At 53.4% G+C, this 14958-nt stretch overlaps 1 protein-coding gene across 1 annotated transcript in view; it reads right to left on the bottom strand.

The window, feature by feature from the left end:
• The window catches only part of PLXNA4 (plexin A4), a 437461-nt gene extending 425425 nt beyond the window's left edge, over positions 1 to 12036 (bottom strand). The window contains exon 1 of the mRNA XM_050323730.1: positions 11794 to 12036. The gene's annotated coding sequence lies outside the window, so the exon portion shown is untranslated. The remainder of the gene's footprint in view (positions 1 to 11793) is intronic.
• Positions 12037 to 14958: the final 2922 nt, after the last annotated feature.

Raw genomic sequence — 14958 nt, 5'->3', positions numbered from 1 at the left:
GGACAACCACAAAGTGAAACCAAGAGGCAAATCACCAAGAGAAAAGCCTTCAAGCATCACACTGTAACTTCTACATATCCTTGTGCAGGTATGGAAAAGCATCAAAATTACCCTCCACACACAAAAATACCTGGAAAAGAGGGGAAGCAGAGCAGGAAAGGAGCCTGTGTGGCCAGCAAAGCTGTTGATGGGGAGAAATATGGACCAAAGCATCCTGTGCATCGACCATGGGGAGCCACGGAGACGTCTGTGTGAGCAGGAGTCCATGCACAGCCAAGGACTGGGAAAACAGATTGTCACAGAGTTGCAATCTGCTTGGGATGTCCTCCAGGCTCGTGGCACCTTGTGCTGCCCCACTTGAGTGCTCGTGGCCAGGCTCCAGCCGAGCCACTTGGAGGGATGAGAAGCGGCGCACAACCTTCATCTCCCACCCCTCACAGCCCCCCAGAGACCCCTTTGCCATCAGCAGGGCATGGACCAGCACCTTCTGAAAAGCATTAAAGCAGCCAAGCTCAGTGGAGCCACCTTCCCAGACACAGAGGTTTGTCCAAGATTGTTCTATTTATTCCTAGTTCTGTGGCTGAGCAAAACCTCAAACTCTTTCCTTTCTTCTCTCTCCTCCCTACGAGCTGGAAAACGTCCCTCTTCCACCAGCATCTGATCCAGGAATGATGGAGTAAAAAGGAGAACTGGGCTTGTCCTAAATCCCTCCTAACTCTGGCTTTGTGTGGAAAGGCTGCCCTTCCTTCTCCAGAAATCTGGACCTACAAAACCTTTCCTGAACTGTGAGGGGAAAAACTTGGCAGCGATCCGTGAAGAGTGCAGGGTGAACAGATTGGCATTTTCTAACCATGTGTAGTTTGCATTTGTGTGTAGCAGTGTGCATATAAATGTGTATTTTTATGTGTATGTATAAAACATACACATATATATCTATATATATATATGGATGCACGTAGTTGTATTTAAGGAAAAAAGAGACCACAACTTCCACTACGAGATAACGAGAGAGCTGGAAACGTGCAGGCACCACGGTGCAGCTCAGATCTCTTGCTTACACTGCAGGACAATCAAGACTTCTTCTCTGAGATGAATGCAAAAAAAAAAAAAAAGGGCTCAAACAGCTGGAAAAAGGGTGATGCACGTGAGGAACTGCCTCTTTTTTGTGTGTGTGGCTCATGCATTGCAGAGTGTGTGTGTGAGTGTGTGATGAGTCAAAGTCTGAGGGCTGCCTTGTGTCAGCCATTGACTGTGCCAATGACAGCAGTTCCCGACAGCCTTTAATAACGCCACTCACCAACTCCAGAGCAGGGGGAGGAAGGCAAGGTGGGGAGGAAAACGCTTCCCTTGCAGGCTTGGTGCACAAACCGTCCCCTGTCCTTGCCAAAATGTGTTACAGGCACCCGTTGATGGCTCCGTAATTGCAGCCCACGCTCCAATGTGTTGTTCTAAGAGGCAACAGAGAGGGACTTTGGGAACACGGGAGCAAAGGGGGGGGTCCCGCGGCCAGGAGGATGTGGGGACATGCTGTGGTCAAGTAGGGGTGAAGAATGTGATTTGGGGGGCTCATCCCAATGTACCTCCATGTGTTCACACTGCAAACATCCAGGTTTACACTGGGAAGCAACCAGGAGGCGAGAAGTCATCTCTACTTCCAGGCAGAATAGATAAAACAGAGAGAAATATGAACAGGACACCCATGGAATATGCAAATCCTGCTGCCCACCTGTGCCTTGGTTCCCTCGTATGAAGCAGGGAAATAAATCCCTACCAGGTCTCACGGATGCTGGAATGTTCCTGGAAGGCTTGTGAAGATGCTAAAAATCCTCAGCTGAGTCCAGATTTGGAAAGCTTTGGGAATTGCTTCAGAGTGCATCATGTTCTGACTATTTACTTCTCCAAGCTAAGGAGAGACCTACTTCACACACCACCTCCTGGAGAGGCGGAAAAATCAGGCATGTAAAATAAGAAGGAAATGGGAATCGACTTGATAGCTCCTTCCCCTTCCTAATGGGTAATACTTACCTAATTAGGCCCACTTGCCATCTCCTTTCCATGCTTTCTCTCAGATGTTACATGGAGAGGAATTTGTCCTAAAAGTTGTTACCTTCATTCAGAGGCGTCCCCTTGAGCTGCTTGCCTTGCTGAGGCAGGCAAGGACAGCAACTCCATCATAAAGGAGGGAAAAAAATCCCTCCTGAATGGCTCTGAGAGGTGGTTTAAGCACATGACTGTGGTTTAAGCACATGGCTCACCTCTCTCACCTCCCTTCTCTATCCCTCCCCCAGGCAGAGGGAGCAGCTCCAAGGGTGCCTCGTTCCTCCTGCCCTTTCTTGGTCCAGGGGAGCAGCTCCTGCTCTCTGGGAGCCACCACGGAGGGCAGGAAGGGAAAACCAGAGACTGAAAAGATGTTCTGAGTCCAGTGGTGAAAATGAGTCTTCCCTCAAGCAGGCTTTTGGAGAGAAACCTGAGACTGGGTGGTCTCACAGCTGTTGGGAGCCAAGGGCACTCCCCCAGTCAGTCCTAAGTCCATGCCACCACTTGGATGACTTCCTTCCAAGTGCAAATATCCAAGCAGCTGCAGCTGCAGCTCGGGCTGGAGAAAAAGGGGTGATAGAAGCAAAACACAACCCCTCCAGACCCACATCAGCAGGGATGACCCAGCCAAAACACAGCCATCTTTCCTCTCCCACAGCCAGCTCCCCTCCTTTAGGAGAGGAGTAGGGGTTGGCACATGCAGGACATGCAGGGACATCTCCCACTCCAGCAGGATCCTCCCAACCATCAATACATCAGAGATAGGCTGGATGTGACCCTACACTACCAACAGCTCTTGCAGGATGGGTTGCAGGAGTCTCTGGCACAGTGAGGGGTCAGCATTCACCCCCAGACCCCACCACTGGACCCCTCATCCTTCCCTACACCTCCAACCTGCACTTCCCAGGAAGGCCCCCCAAACCCCCCAGGCCTGTTCTTGCCCCCCCCCGGGTGTTTTTTTCCCTTCCCCACGGGGAGCTCAGCTTCCAAGAAGGAAAATACAAAGCCCAAAGGGATTGACTTCAAGCAATGAAGCAGGCTCTGCAAAGGAAGGTGTTTTATTCCTGCCAGAGGGAGTGCTTTAAAGAACCTCCTTTTGTTTCCTCAAAGACTTGGGAAGGTGCAGACCCAGAGGAATTCAGGGAACTTCAACCACCACGAGACAGCAGAGATTCCCCCACGCCCAAGTCTTTCCATACCCAGCATCCTGCACTGGTCCAGCCATTCCTGCATCCCTCCCCACCCTGTCCCCGGGAGAGCATCTGCAAGGACTGCAGGGAGAGCCCAGCCCTGCACCTGCAGCACCTGTGAGGAGAAGCTCAACCACCCCCTGCAGCTGCACCAACCCAGCCCTGAAAACTTCACCTCCCAGTTGTTAATTCTGCAGCAAGAAAATGTGTTGTTTTCCTTCTTTTTTTATTTCCCTTTCTTTTTTTTTTTTTTTCTCCCAACTAGGCAATTTCCAGGGAGCCAGGAGGGTGAAGAAGAAAGAACTGCACTGCTAATCCTTGCTGCAAGCAAAGCCAAGCCCTCCCCTGCCCCAGACAGAGAGGGAAAACAGCCCCAATCCTCCCAGCGGCTCTGGACATCCCTCCATCCTCCCAGCCTTTTGTCCCCACCGAGCCACCCCTCTGCAGTGGCTGCAGCATCCTCAGGGCTGCCAGGGTGTGAAGGACAGCAGGAGGGAGGGAGGTTTCCTTGCAGAGCCACCTCTGCAGCGCTTCCAGCTTCGAGGGGAAGCCGTGAGCCCGGTGGCTCCAGGCAGGGGACTCAGGAATCTGGCTTTGCATCCCTCCTGCTCTTCCCAGCTGTGCATTCCCAAACCAGTGGATGTGTCCTGTATAAATGAGGTCCATTCAGGACCCTCTGCTGCAGCTCCCAGACAGATCCTTGCTCAGCACCCAGCCTACAGAACACACCTGCTCCACCCATGGGGAGCAACAGCCCCAATGCAGGATTTATCCCCCGCCACTGGCAGTTGGAAAGTGATGGTGAGGGCGGGCAGAGCGATGCCCTGAGCATCACTTGGCCCTGCTTGGCATCTTGCAGGCACCCCTGGAGGGATGCCCAGCTCCAGGGTGGCTCAGGCAGAGCAGGACCCGGGGACAGGGAGCACCGGAGGAGCTTCCCTGCCTCCCAGCGCGGAGGGATGGATTTGCAGAGAGGGAGAGTTGAGGGGGGAGGAACTTCAGCAAACAACAAGGAGCAGCACAGGCAGAGATAAGAGAAGGTATTTACCAGGCAATCACTACAAGGTCCTGTGAATACAGTATTTGTGATGGATGAACAGACATATTATTAAAGAACTTAATGCAAACCCTTCGCACCAAATGGTGACACGCGATTACCAGTTTGGAAATAACTAAGCTCATTATAATGAAACGCTTCACTCAAATCCCCCCTCCAAAGGATGGATCTGACGAAGGAAGGAACCTGTGACGGGAACATACTGGGGGGATTTGTTTAACCAGATCAGCCTGCTGGGCCAGCACAGCACGGTTGTTTGCCTCCAGCGGGGCTAAAAGCCTGGATTGCTGGAGAGCTTAACCCACCATCCTGTGTGGACAGGGCGGGCAGTGTCCCACACCCAGCACCGGGGTCTTCTTGGCACGACCAGGAGCTGAAAAGAAGCACCTTTCAATAATAAATAATAATGCTAACTCTGTGTTTCTATAGCAACTCATCACCATAGCAGCTCAACGCAGGAGGAGAACTCAGAGCTCATCCTGCCGTCTTCGGGGTGAGGAGGCAACTGCCCTCCCTGAGGTGGCTTAAACCAAGAATTCACCCTCCAGATTGCCTCTGAGCACTGTCCTCCCCAGGGAAGCTGTCTGGGAGGGGGCTGGATGCTCTGGAGGGGTGCAGGCAGGGGCTCCAGGGGGTGATGGAGGTGTAAGAGCCCCAAAATCACCAGGTATGGAGGTCATTGCAACCCTCCAAATCAGTCCTGGGATCCAGGGTGGCTGGAAGGAAAGGAGATTGTAGCAGGGGACAGCCCCTCCATCTAATCAAGAAGACATCATGAAGAGGAGAGTACAAAGGGACAGACACAATAAAACAGAGGAAATGCCCAAAATTAGCCATGCAAGTGCCAGCCCCCCAGCATTTACACATCTCAGGGTAACAGCTTGCAAAACTCCACGTGTTGCTCTGCTTTTAGCAAGAAACAGGAATTTGCACTAGAACCCTGACAAATAAAAGGGATTTCCCAAAACAGAGCAGGGACTCACATTTTTTAAGGTAGCACTTCAAGCAGGCACAGCCATCCCAATTTGGGTGTGGGGGTTTGGGTGGATTTTTCCTCTCCTAGATTGTTCATTAAAGAAAAATCCAAGCAGAGCCTTCGATTGGCTCCACAAGTGGTGTGGTTGTATTCCCAGCTCACCTCCTCTCCCTGGCAGGGCTGTGGTGGCAGAGCCCTTGCCTTCAGTATAGAACAATCTCCTGTTCCTCACCGCCTCTGAAAGCCTCTTCCCAGCCAGCAGAGGAAGGTGACACTGCCCAGGGGTGGGACAGGGGCCATTAGTGACAATTGGCCATGTACATGATGCTATTCCTCAGGCTGGTGAGTCAGTTCCCAACCAGAACCTCCCCGGTTTTATCCTCTCACTTCCAAAAAGCGAGTCATTTGTAAAGGTCATTAGAGCAAAACAACTACTAGATGGTGGCTGAAGGGACAGTCACTTCTAAGAGACCACCCCCATTTGATAGATGAGCAAAGAAGATGCCAACAGACCCATTCAGGGCCGTGGGACAGCTCTCCAGCAAACCCAAGTCTCCTTTTGGCAGCCCAGGATAAGTTTCCCCCAAAGTAAATTAAAGCTGTGTAGCAGCACACCAAGCACTTGCTGTTCCATCAATAGGCAATTGTAACAGGATACACCTCCTTAGTCTCTAAATGAGTTTTCTTTCCAGCACCACATTATAGACAAATCCCCTGTCACCAAAAAAAAAATAAAAATAAATAAATAAATCCCTTTTCACAATCAAATGTGCTCTAACCGAGTCAAACAGGGCCACACACACGTGCAGCGAATCTGCAAACCTCTTCCCAACTTCCCAGCACGACCATCTTCCCTTTGGGTCAGGGAAAAGGAGTAAAGGAAAGAAAAGAAAGAACATCTAATAGAAGGAATGAAGTGGTAATTTCCCAGTTCATCTGGGAATCAGTGTGTGGGCTCCTCAGGGCTTCTGTCTCAAAGGGGCTGAGCTCTCACCGACGAAGCCCGGACTGACACACCACCAGTGCTTGACTTACGAGGGCTTCACTCAGGCAAGACATCTTTAATTTAAATCTTGCTGCAGTTGAGGACGAAGCCATCCAGGCTTTGATTTACTGCTAATTCACTGCTCCCATTCCTATAGCTCCAAACTCAAGTCGGTGAAGAGTTGAACGCCGGGACACTCAAAAGTGAGGCTCTTCCTCAGTGAGCGTCAGGGGGCTGCTGGCAGCAAGTGCAAGTTCCTCATTGAGAAGAAACAGCAAGTATATAAATATTAACCATCTCCACACAGCCCCTGAGTCGAGCATCACGTCACTGTTTCACAGGAAAACGTTTCTGGGAATAAAACACCTCCAACCACTCTCACCTTTCCTCCCTCGTGGGGCGTTTTGTGCTCAGGGTGAAACAACACGTGGGTCGTGGTGGCTCATTTCATAAACATTTACATGCCTTTGGTGCGGGGTTGGTTCACCAAGCATCAAGATTTATCCCTCTGGCCCTTCCACGAGCAGGGAGGAGGGGGAAGTGTGTGATATATATCATGCAAATGCCTGTAATGGAAGCCTATCCCATATTCTCTGTGTTAGAGCCACACATTCGTCCTGTCAGAAGGACAAGGCAAATTCAAGTGCCAGTCAGCTCCTGGAAATTTATTGCCAGTGGCTGGGTGGGAAAGCCCCAGCAGACCACTCATGTATGGATAATAGAGCTGGAAGGAAACTCAGAGGATAAAAACCAGGAGACTTGGCAATTTGAGGTCTCCTTTTTGGGCCATCAGTGCAATCATCCAGCCACGTTTAGTGGGAAGTTTTGTTTATCCCTATTACAAAAGAAACCTGGGAATCTCAGTCTCTTGACTTTTGCATCTGGATCTCTGTTTCATGGCATGAAGTATCTAAAAAACACTGGGAAACCCTCTCAGCAGCAAAGCCTGGGCTTAAAGAAAGTCACACAAATGACCTCTCTCTTTCTAGTGATTCCCCCAGGTAAGGTCAAAGCCAGCTGCAGCATGGTGGGGATGGGGGTTTCAACCCATTCATTCAGGTCTTCAGGCTCTGAGAACTTGGTGCCTTCCACAAAGAATTTGAGATGGAAGCAGCTGGGAACGTTATATTTCAGTAAAAAGTTGGCTTCTCATGTCCCAGGAATCACCTGGCAGGGTTCACATCAGCTGGAGCTGCACAGACTGCAGGTGTCTGAAGCAAAGTGGGGTTTTCAAACCAAGGGTTGCCTGTTCAAAACCTTCAGAGCATCTCTAAGGGCTCACAGAGGGGGTTTTAATAAAGGAAAGGGTGCCGGGCAGATGACACAACACTCTGGTTCCTGTTTCAGGGGATGCAGACTTGGTATCTCTTACTTGGCACCTCGCAAAGGTCCAACTACTCAAGGATGAGGTAAAGTCACAGAGCTCATTCACACATGAAGAACAAGAAAAACCCAGAAGTTCTTGTGGGATGAGTCAAAAAAAAACAAAAACAAGGAAGAATGACGGTTCCAGAACATCACCAAACACACTGTAGGTATCTCAGCACGTCATTTTTACAATGATCTCTCCATTCCCAAAGGTGATTAAAAGCATTTTGTACCAAATTTTTCAAAGACACAAGGACCAAGGTTCATGAGGGCACAGCTGCCCCCAGGCCAATCCCCTAACCCAAGATGTTTGGTTGTCCCTGCCCATGGCAAGGGGTTGGAACTGGGTGATCTTTAAGGTCCTTTCCAACCCAAACTATTCTATGATACTGTCTCATTTTGAAGCACCCATCTGTCATTTTAATTAAGAAATTCAACCTTGAAAGTGTCCTGTTGTGACCAAGGACTGCTCTTGGGTGATGAAGCCCCAAGTCTTGAGGGCAGGACACCGCTCACTGCTCCCACCATCAAACTTGGGGTCCGGCTCGCATTTCGTGGTGATGAGTGAGAATTCCTGTCAATAAATTGCCTCTGTGTGCCTCAGTTTCCCAACCCACACCACGGGAAGGAGAGAACACTCTCCCACTGTTTCAAAACCCTTCAGAGCCTGAGCGAGAGAAACATCCGGGCGGCCCTACGTAATTTTATTTCTTTTTTCCCCTCTGTTTTTTTTTGTCACAGGCTCCTTGAGAGCTCAGAGCTAAAGGATATAAAGCACTTCTCACATGAAGACAGTCATGCAGGGAAGCACGCTCATCACTGATGCCCTGCAGTAAGTCAGTGGGTTGCCCAGACTCTCTGCACAGACGGGAAGTCTCGTTGCCTTGGGCGCCTGGAGCTGTTGGTGTCCATTAACTCAAGTCTTGCAAGCAAGAAGGAGCAAGAAAGAGCCCTCTGAAGCCTTTAGTCACATTGGTGGGGACCAGAAAGGGCTTTTTATTTGAGCATCAAGCTGTTTGAGGGCTTCACCAGGGAAAAAAACCCTCATAATCCAAAACACATCCCTGGTGGTGGAGGGGAATTCATGGGCAAGACACGAGGCTTCTGAGTCCCCTCTGCAAAGGGGTGATGTGGGGTCTCAATCTCAGCCACGGGGTCTCAATCTCACACGTGGGGGACCTCATAAAGCAGTATTGTGAATAATAAACCGGGAGGAGCCAAGTGATTCGCAGGGCAGCACACCATCCTGCTCGAAAACACGTGTAGGCAGCGCCAAGCCACAAACTTTGGCACCTCTAACTCCGAAACTCAACAGCCCTACCTCCAACACCCTCCCCGCGTAGGATCCCGGCGCGGAGCACGAGCCTGCTGTGCCAGCGCTGTTCCCGGCTTTGCAGGGAGCTTCTCAGAGCTCCCTTCCAAATGAGAAATTAATTCCTACACGGCGTTAACCCACCATCACACCCGAGCGCCGCAAGACCTCGCAGGGCTCCTCGCCCCGGGGCGAGAATCAAACCCCGGCGCTGCCAGAGGGAGGTTGGTTTTACTGCGGCCGCCCGGCATCGAGGAAATTGGGAGGCAGAGACAAAGCAGCTCGGTAAAAGCAAAAAGATGCAACGCAAAAGGGGCTCCGGCGTCCCTCCTCCCCTCCTCAGCCTGCAAAAGTAGAGGATTCGACGCGAAACCCGCTCCGGCAGCCCGGTGCCCCCCGGGATTCGGCTGCCAAAGACGGTTCCTGCCTCCCCGGCGAGGGATCTGAGCCGCTCCCGTGCCTGTGCTCAGCCCTCGGCTTTGCCACATCCACAGGCTGTCTAGCACCAGGCTCGCCGCGGCGAGAGGGATGCTGGCAGGTGAGCGCATGAGGGGAAGGCTCGAATATTTCCTCTCCCCGTGGAGAAGTTCAGCATCTCCCTCTGGATTTGCGATAGCGCTCATCCCTCTCCGCTCGCCAGGTGCTGGGGCTGCTCGCTGAGCAGATTTAACACCAGCCCTCAGCGCCTACAATGCGGTTGCAATCGTCAGGCAAACGCTTCCCCAACAGCACCGCGAGTGATCAACAGCCTGGATTTTAAAACACCCGTCTTGGACATAAACAACACTTAGATCATGCGGCTGTCATTTATCGCGCATCGTATCGATGTCGCCGAGCGCCGCACGTTTAAGGTTGGGACAGAAAGGAAAAAGCCTCGGACTGGTCCTTTCGGAAAGGAGACACCCCCACGGAGGATGGGTCTGGGCGCAGGAGGGATGAAAATCCCAGGCTTCCGTGACGGGGCTGGGATTGCACGTTCAAACCTGGCTGCACACGGGAAGCAGACACACATCTGTTGCACCGCTGGAAGCCCGGCTCCGGCGAAGGATCCCGCGCACAAACAAACAAGCACACACCTCCCCCGGCAATTCAACCGCAAACAAAACGCTGCTCGTACCCCCTGGACCTTGAGCCAGTGAGCTTAGCCAGGGGGAAAAGCACCTAATCTCACACTGGGAGGCACACGCCGTAATTAAAATCCCCGAGACGGCAAAGGCAGAGCAAACCCTCGCTCCGCTGGTCCTGCCCGCTTACGGGTTTCACCGGTTTCTACGGACAAGACCCGGGTGAAACAGAGGACAGATAAAGAAAATAAGTTAGCACGCCTTATGCCTCCCAAAATATTTGTGCAGGGCTGGTGCACGCTCAAGATAAGTCCCTAGAAGGCTGCGAGCGGTTGCATCGGCTGTAAAAATCCCCTGACACCGTCATTGTTCCCGCGGAGCAAGAGCATCCCCCAGCAATCCCAGGGGTCCCGGTCCAAACCTTCCGCTCTGCACCACTCACCCCCACCCCCTGGAAAGCCTCAGAACCCGCTCGCTTCCCCCAAAACCTCTCATCCCAGGCATCGCATCCCGGCAGCGGAGGGAAGCCATGGAAAATCAGGTGCGTTTCCAGCGAGCTAGCAGCACGGCTGCCCGGCGGCAGGGCTGGGAAGCAAAGCGGGGTGGAAGTTTTCCGGGAGAGGAGCACAGCCACACGCTCTCCACCTGGTCCTTTCCACGAAGGCGAGTCCTGCAGGTCCTACAACCGCATCCAGCACGGCGAACGCTGGCTGCATCCCTTCCCGGCACCGGGAGCAGATGGAGCCCCAGGAGGAGGAGGGTTTGCTCTGGGCTGGGGATGGAGCAGCCACATGCAGCCACTACAAACCCAAACAGCACTCAGCCCTGCTGGGGCTGAGCAAGTGGGTTTGTTTATCTGGGAGGAACTCATCTGCTGCCGGAGTATTAGATTTCCACCAAAACCATGTGCGGCTCGGTGTTTAGATCACTTCTCGCTGTCTACATAATTTAAGGGCATATGTCTGATAAACGCAGAGCATCAATACGCAGGTTTCGGTTGCAGCACAACACATGCACCGAGGGAAGGAGGGAGGTTTAGCAGCGCTGACTCCGCAGCCGGGATTCGGGCAGGAAAACTCTCCAGCACCTCGCAAGAAGGGAAAGGACAGAGGTCTCCCCTTCTCTCCTAGGCGCTCACCACCGGGGGTGGCCCTTGTCCCTACCCCTCGGTCACCCGGGCGGTGTTATCCTCCCCGGGAACAGGGCTCTGCCTCCAGCCCCGTCCAGCTGCAGTCTCATCGGGAGCAGGAAAAGTTTGCTAATACCTCCAGCCCCTCTCCCAAAGAAAGCGCTGGAGCATCGAATGGGGAAGATACCCCCTGAGGGGAGGAAAATCCGCAGCCGAGGGTGATGAGGGACGGGCTGCGCCGCTGGAGCCGCTACCCCCGGGGAGAAAAGTTGAGCCTTATGTATGGGGGGGGGGAAAGCCATCGGGGACCCGGGGACGGGGGGACACCGGGCACCGCGTCCCCTGCGCGCTGGGCATGTGAAGAAGGGGGCTCCCCTCTGCGACCCCCACCCCCAGCATCCTCCCAAGCCGGGCCGGGAGGGGCGGAGGGGCCGTGCCCGAGCCCCCCGGCTCAGCCCGCTGTCCGCGGGGGTCCCTGCCTGCCAGCCCCGACCCCCTCCCCAGGACCCGGGGGTGCGGAGCAGCCCCTCCCAGGACCCCCGCTCCACCGCCGCCAGGTGTGCAGGGCAGGTACCGCTGCAGCCCCGCCGGCCCTCCCGGGGCATCCTCCGGGGCATCCTTCGGGGATCCTCCCGCAGCCCCTGCTGCCCGGGCGGGGCGGGGAGGACTCCTTACCTGGCGGTGCTCCTCGCTTGCTTTGGGTGGGTTTTGGTGTATATATATAATAATTTTTTTCTCTTCTCCTTTCCCCCCACTTCAGTCTTCAGAGCAGGCGCCGCATTGACACTGCAGATGGTCTCTGTGTGCGTGTGTGTGTGTGTGTGTGCGTGTGTGTGTGTGTCACTCTCTCCAATCCCAAATACTCCACGGAGGCGGAACACGGAGCCCCTCTCTCTGCACTGGGCAAACCGTGTCTGGCTCGCCCAGAGCCGGAGGGTGGGGGTGGGAAGCGCGGGGCGGGGGGTTGGGGGGGTGAACGCAGCTCCAGTTTTCACTCCCCAAATCACCCCTTCCTCTTTCCCTCCCTCCCTCCTTCCCTCCCCAGCCCTTCCCCCCAACCCCCCGCCTGTAAATCAGCGAGGACTGGGGGGGAGACAGGCAGCGGAGCAGGCAGGCGAGCTGCAGGCAGGCGGGCTGCAGGCAGGGGATGCGCTACGGGGCCATGCCCGGCTCGGCGCCCGGCACCGCGGCCTCCCGCCCGCCGGGGAGGGCTCGCACTGCGGCTGTCTCGCCAGCCCTTCCTCCCCAGCCCTCCTCCTCGCCAATGGTGGCTGCTGCGGGAGCGGGCTTGGACACCCCGGCTCTTCTGCCAACGCAGGCACACGCGCAGGCACACACCCCCCTCTTCCTCACCCCTCCAAAAAATAAATAAAAAATAATATTAAAAAAAAGCCGGAGAGGTATGGAAGTGCAGTGGCAACGCCAGCCCAATACGCCGGCGAGGGATAATAAAAAATAATAACAATAATAATTAAAAAATTAAAGCGATAATAAAAATCCCTTTCTATCCCTTTTCTCTTTCTTTCCTTCTCTCCTATTTTTTTTTTTTTAATCTTTGCAGAGAGAGTGGCCGGTTGCTCCTCCTTTTCTCCAGCCCACCCACCTCTGAGAGAGGGGAGAAGGCGGAGGAGCGCAGGTTGTCTCTGGAAGGGGGTCCCCCGAGCCGCTTTTCGTCGTCCCAAAGTTTGCAAAGGATGGGGAAAGGGATGGGGATGGGGACGGGGAGGGGAGCGGGGCCGCCTCCCGGCGCGCCCGGGGCTGCCACCGCCGCCGCCGCTCTCCTACGGCTGCAACTCCGGCTGCCTGGATTCCTCCTCCTGTGCCTTCCCTCGCTCCTACTCACTACTGACACCTAGGATCTCCAGCCTGATTGGGCTAATTGGGAAATGTCTCTGCCCAAAAAAAAAAAAAAAAAAAAAAGGAATAAAACCCAAAACCCACTCAAGAATCAACCGCATCTCGCTGCCTCCCCTCCGTTCCTTCGCCAGAAAAACCCTTCCCGGCTCTGGCATCTGCTTTCCCTTCCCTCTCCAGCCTGTGCCCTGCTGCTCTCCTCCGGCTTGGACACACCGAGGAGGGGAGCGGATCAGAGCGGGCGTGGGGAGGCTCAGAGGAAGATCAATCTCTCAGCCTGGGTGAGCAGTAATCCTGGAGAGCGGCCGCAAGCTGCTCCGCTCGCCGGGGCTTCCTTTAATTCCCGGCAGCCGCAGGAATAATAGTATTTTTAAAAAGCTATTAGTGCTTCCCGCCTGAGTTTGGTGTCCAGCAGGATGCCCCGAGGAGCAGATCCCGCTCCACAAGTTCATTCCCACCGTGCAGAGACCCGATGTCCTCTCTGCAGGTAATGTCCGAGCTCTCCTCCAGCCAAAAGCGGAGCAGACAGCAGATGGTGGGAAGGAAGGGGGTGCTCTCAGGGTGTTGGTGGCAGCACGTAGCAACAGGGCTGCCTTCCCCAGGGAGCCCTGATCCCAAGAGGTTGGGCGCCTTGAAAAGGTCTAGGGAAGAGTGGAAGTGAAGGGAAGAGATTCTTTTCAGGAGTGTTGGCCCATCAGGACAGGGAGGGGAAAACTCTGGGTGTGATCCTGCAGCTTCCCCCTCCCCAGGAGAAGGCCAAGGCATCCAGCAGGGATGCAGGGGATGGCTGGTGAAGGGGGTCCCACAACTCATGGCAATCAATAGCCATGATCAGAGGCAGGGATTGCCCCTCTGGAGGTAGGAATTGCCTCTCCGGGGCAGCTTGTACAGCACCAGGCACAGCAGGACTCCCCCTCCTCCCCACAGCCTCTCCCATTCACAGAAAATCAGGCTTAATCCGAGCTTTGTATTTTTAATTATCTTAAATTTATGCCACGAAACACGGGGGCCGGGGGCTGTCTATTTGCATCCTCCGAGATATTTATTTTTAAACAATATCATGTTTTCCTTAAAACAAGTTTTATCTCCCGGGCTCGTGCCTGAGCGAGCCTGTGTGTGTTTTGCCTGAGCTCTGGTTTACATTTCCTGATGGATGGATGGGGATTCAGAGCCCTTTTTTTTTTTTTTAAGGTGGTGCATAAAATGTATTTATTATTCTTTATCTCCTGCCTCTTGCAAGGAGTCATTTGTTTTCATTCAGAGAAATGAATACTATGTGAAGCCTGAAGAGTAATAACGCAGCAAAATGACAACGGAAGAGCGAGACAGAAATCTGAGAGATACAATGGCAGGTTAGTAACCTCTAAAGATCACTGCTGTTGTGAGCAGTACAGTATTATTTAATGTCCAGTCTGGCTTGCAGCTCCATTTAATAAAAACATATGAAAGTCTCTGGGAAATTTGGTCTTCCATTTAAAACCAGGCTGTTCTGTTAAACAGGGATAATCTGGATATGCCGAGATTACTTCCTGCTATCTGGTGGGGAGGAAGAAATTAAGACGACTTCTTTCTGCCTCTTGAGACAATGGCATGAGTCAATATATGCCTGTGTTGTTTGGGTTCATGAAGGAGTGAGTGACAAATGGGACTTTATTTATAGGCCTTTTCATGAACTGGGCAGCGGGGGCGGAAAAGGGTTAGGGCTGGAAAACCCAAATGACCTCCCCTGACCCGTGAATAGCTGCAGTAAAAGGGCCCAAGGACATGGAGGGTTCAGGCTCACCCTGTTGTCATCAAGTGGATATTTCCCCCCTCCTCCCCAGGTCCCAGCAAAAAGTCATGGAGAGAACCTGGACACCCCCACTGCTCAGTTCCTGGGGGAAAACCCCACCAAACAGCACCCAAGCTGCTCTCAGCATCCCCTGGGAAGAGGTAAAATTATGTTGTCTCCATCCAAACAGCCTGATTTCCCTCCTGCTGCCCCAA

The sequence above is a fragment of the Myiozetetes cayanensis genome, unplaced genomic scaffold (genome assembly GCF_022539395.1).
Source record: "Myiozetetes cayanensis isolate MyiCay16 unplaced genomic scaffold, myiCay2020 scf3, whole genome shotgun sequence".
NCBI lineage: Eukaryota > Metazoa > Chordata > Aves > Passeriformes > Tyrannidae > Myiozetetes > Myiozetetes cayanensis.
Note: the sequence above shows the minus strand (reverse complement) of the source record. Positions and strands in the feature narration are given on the sequence as shown.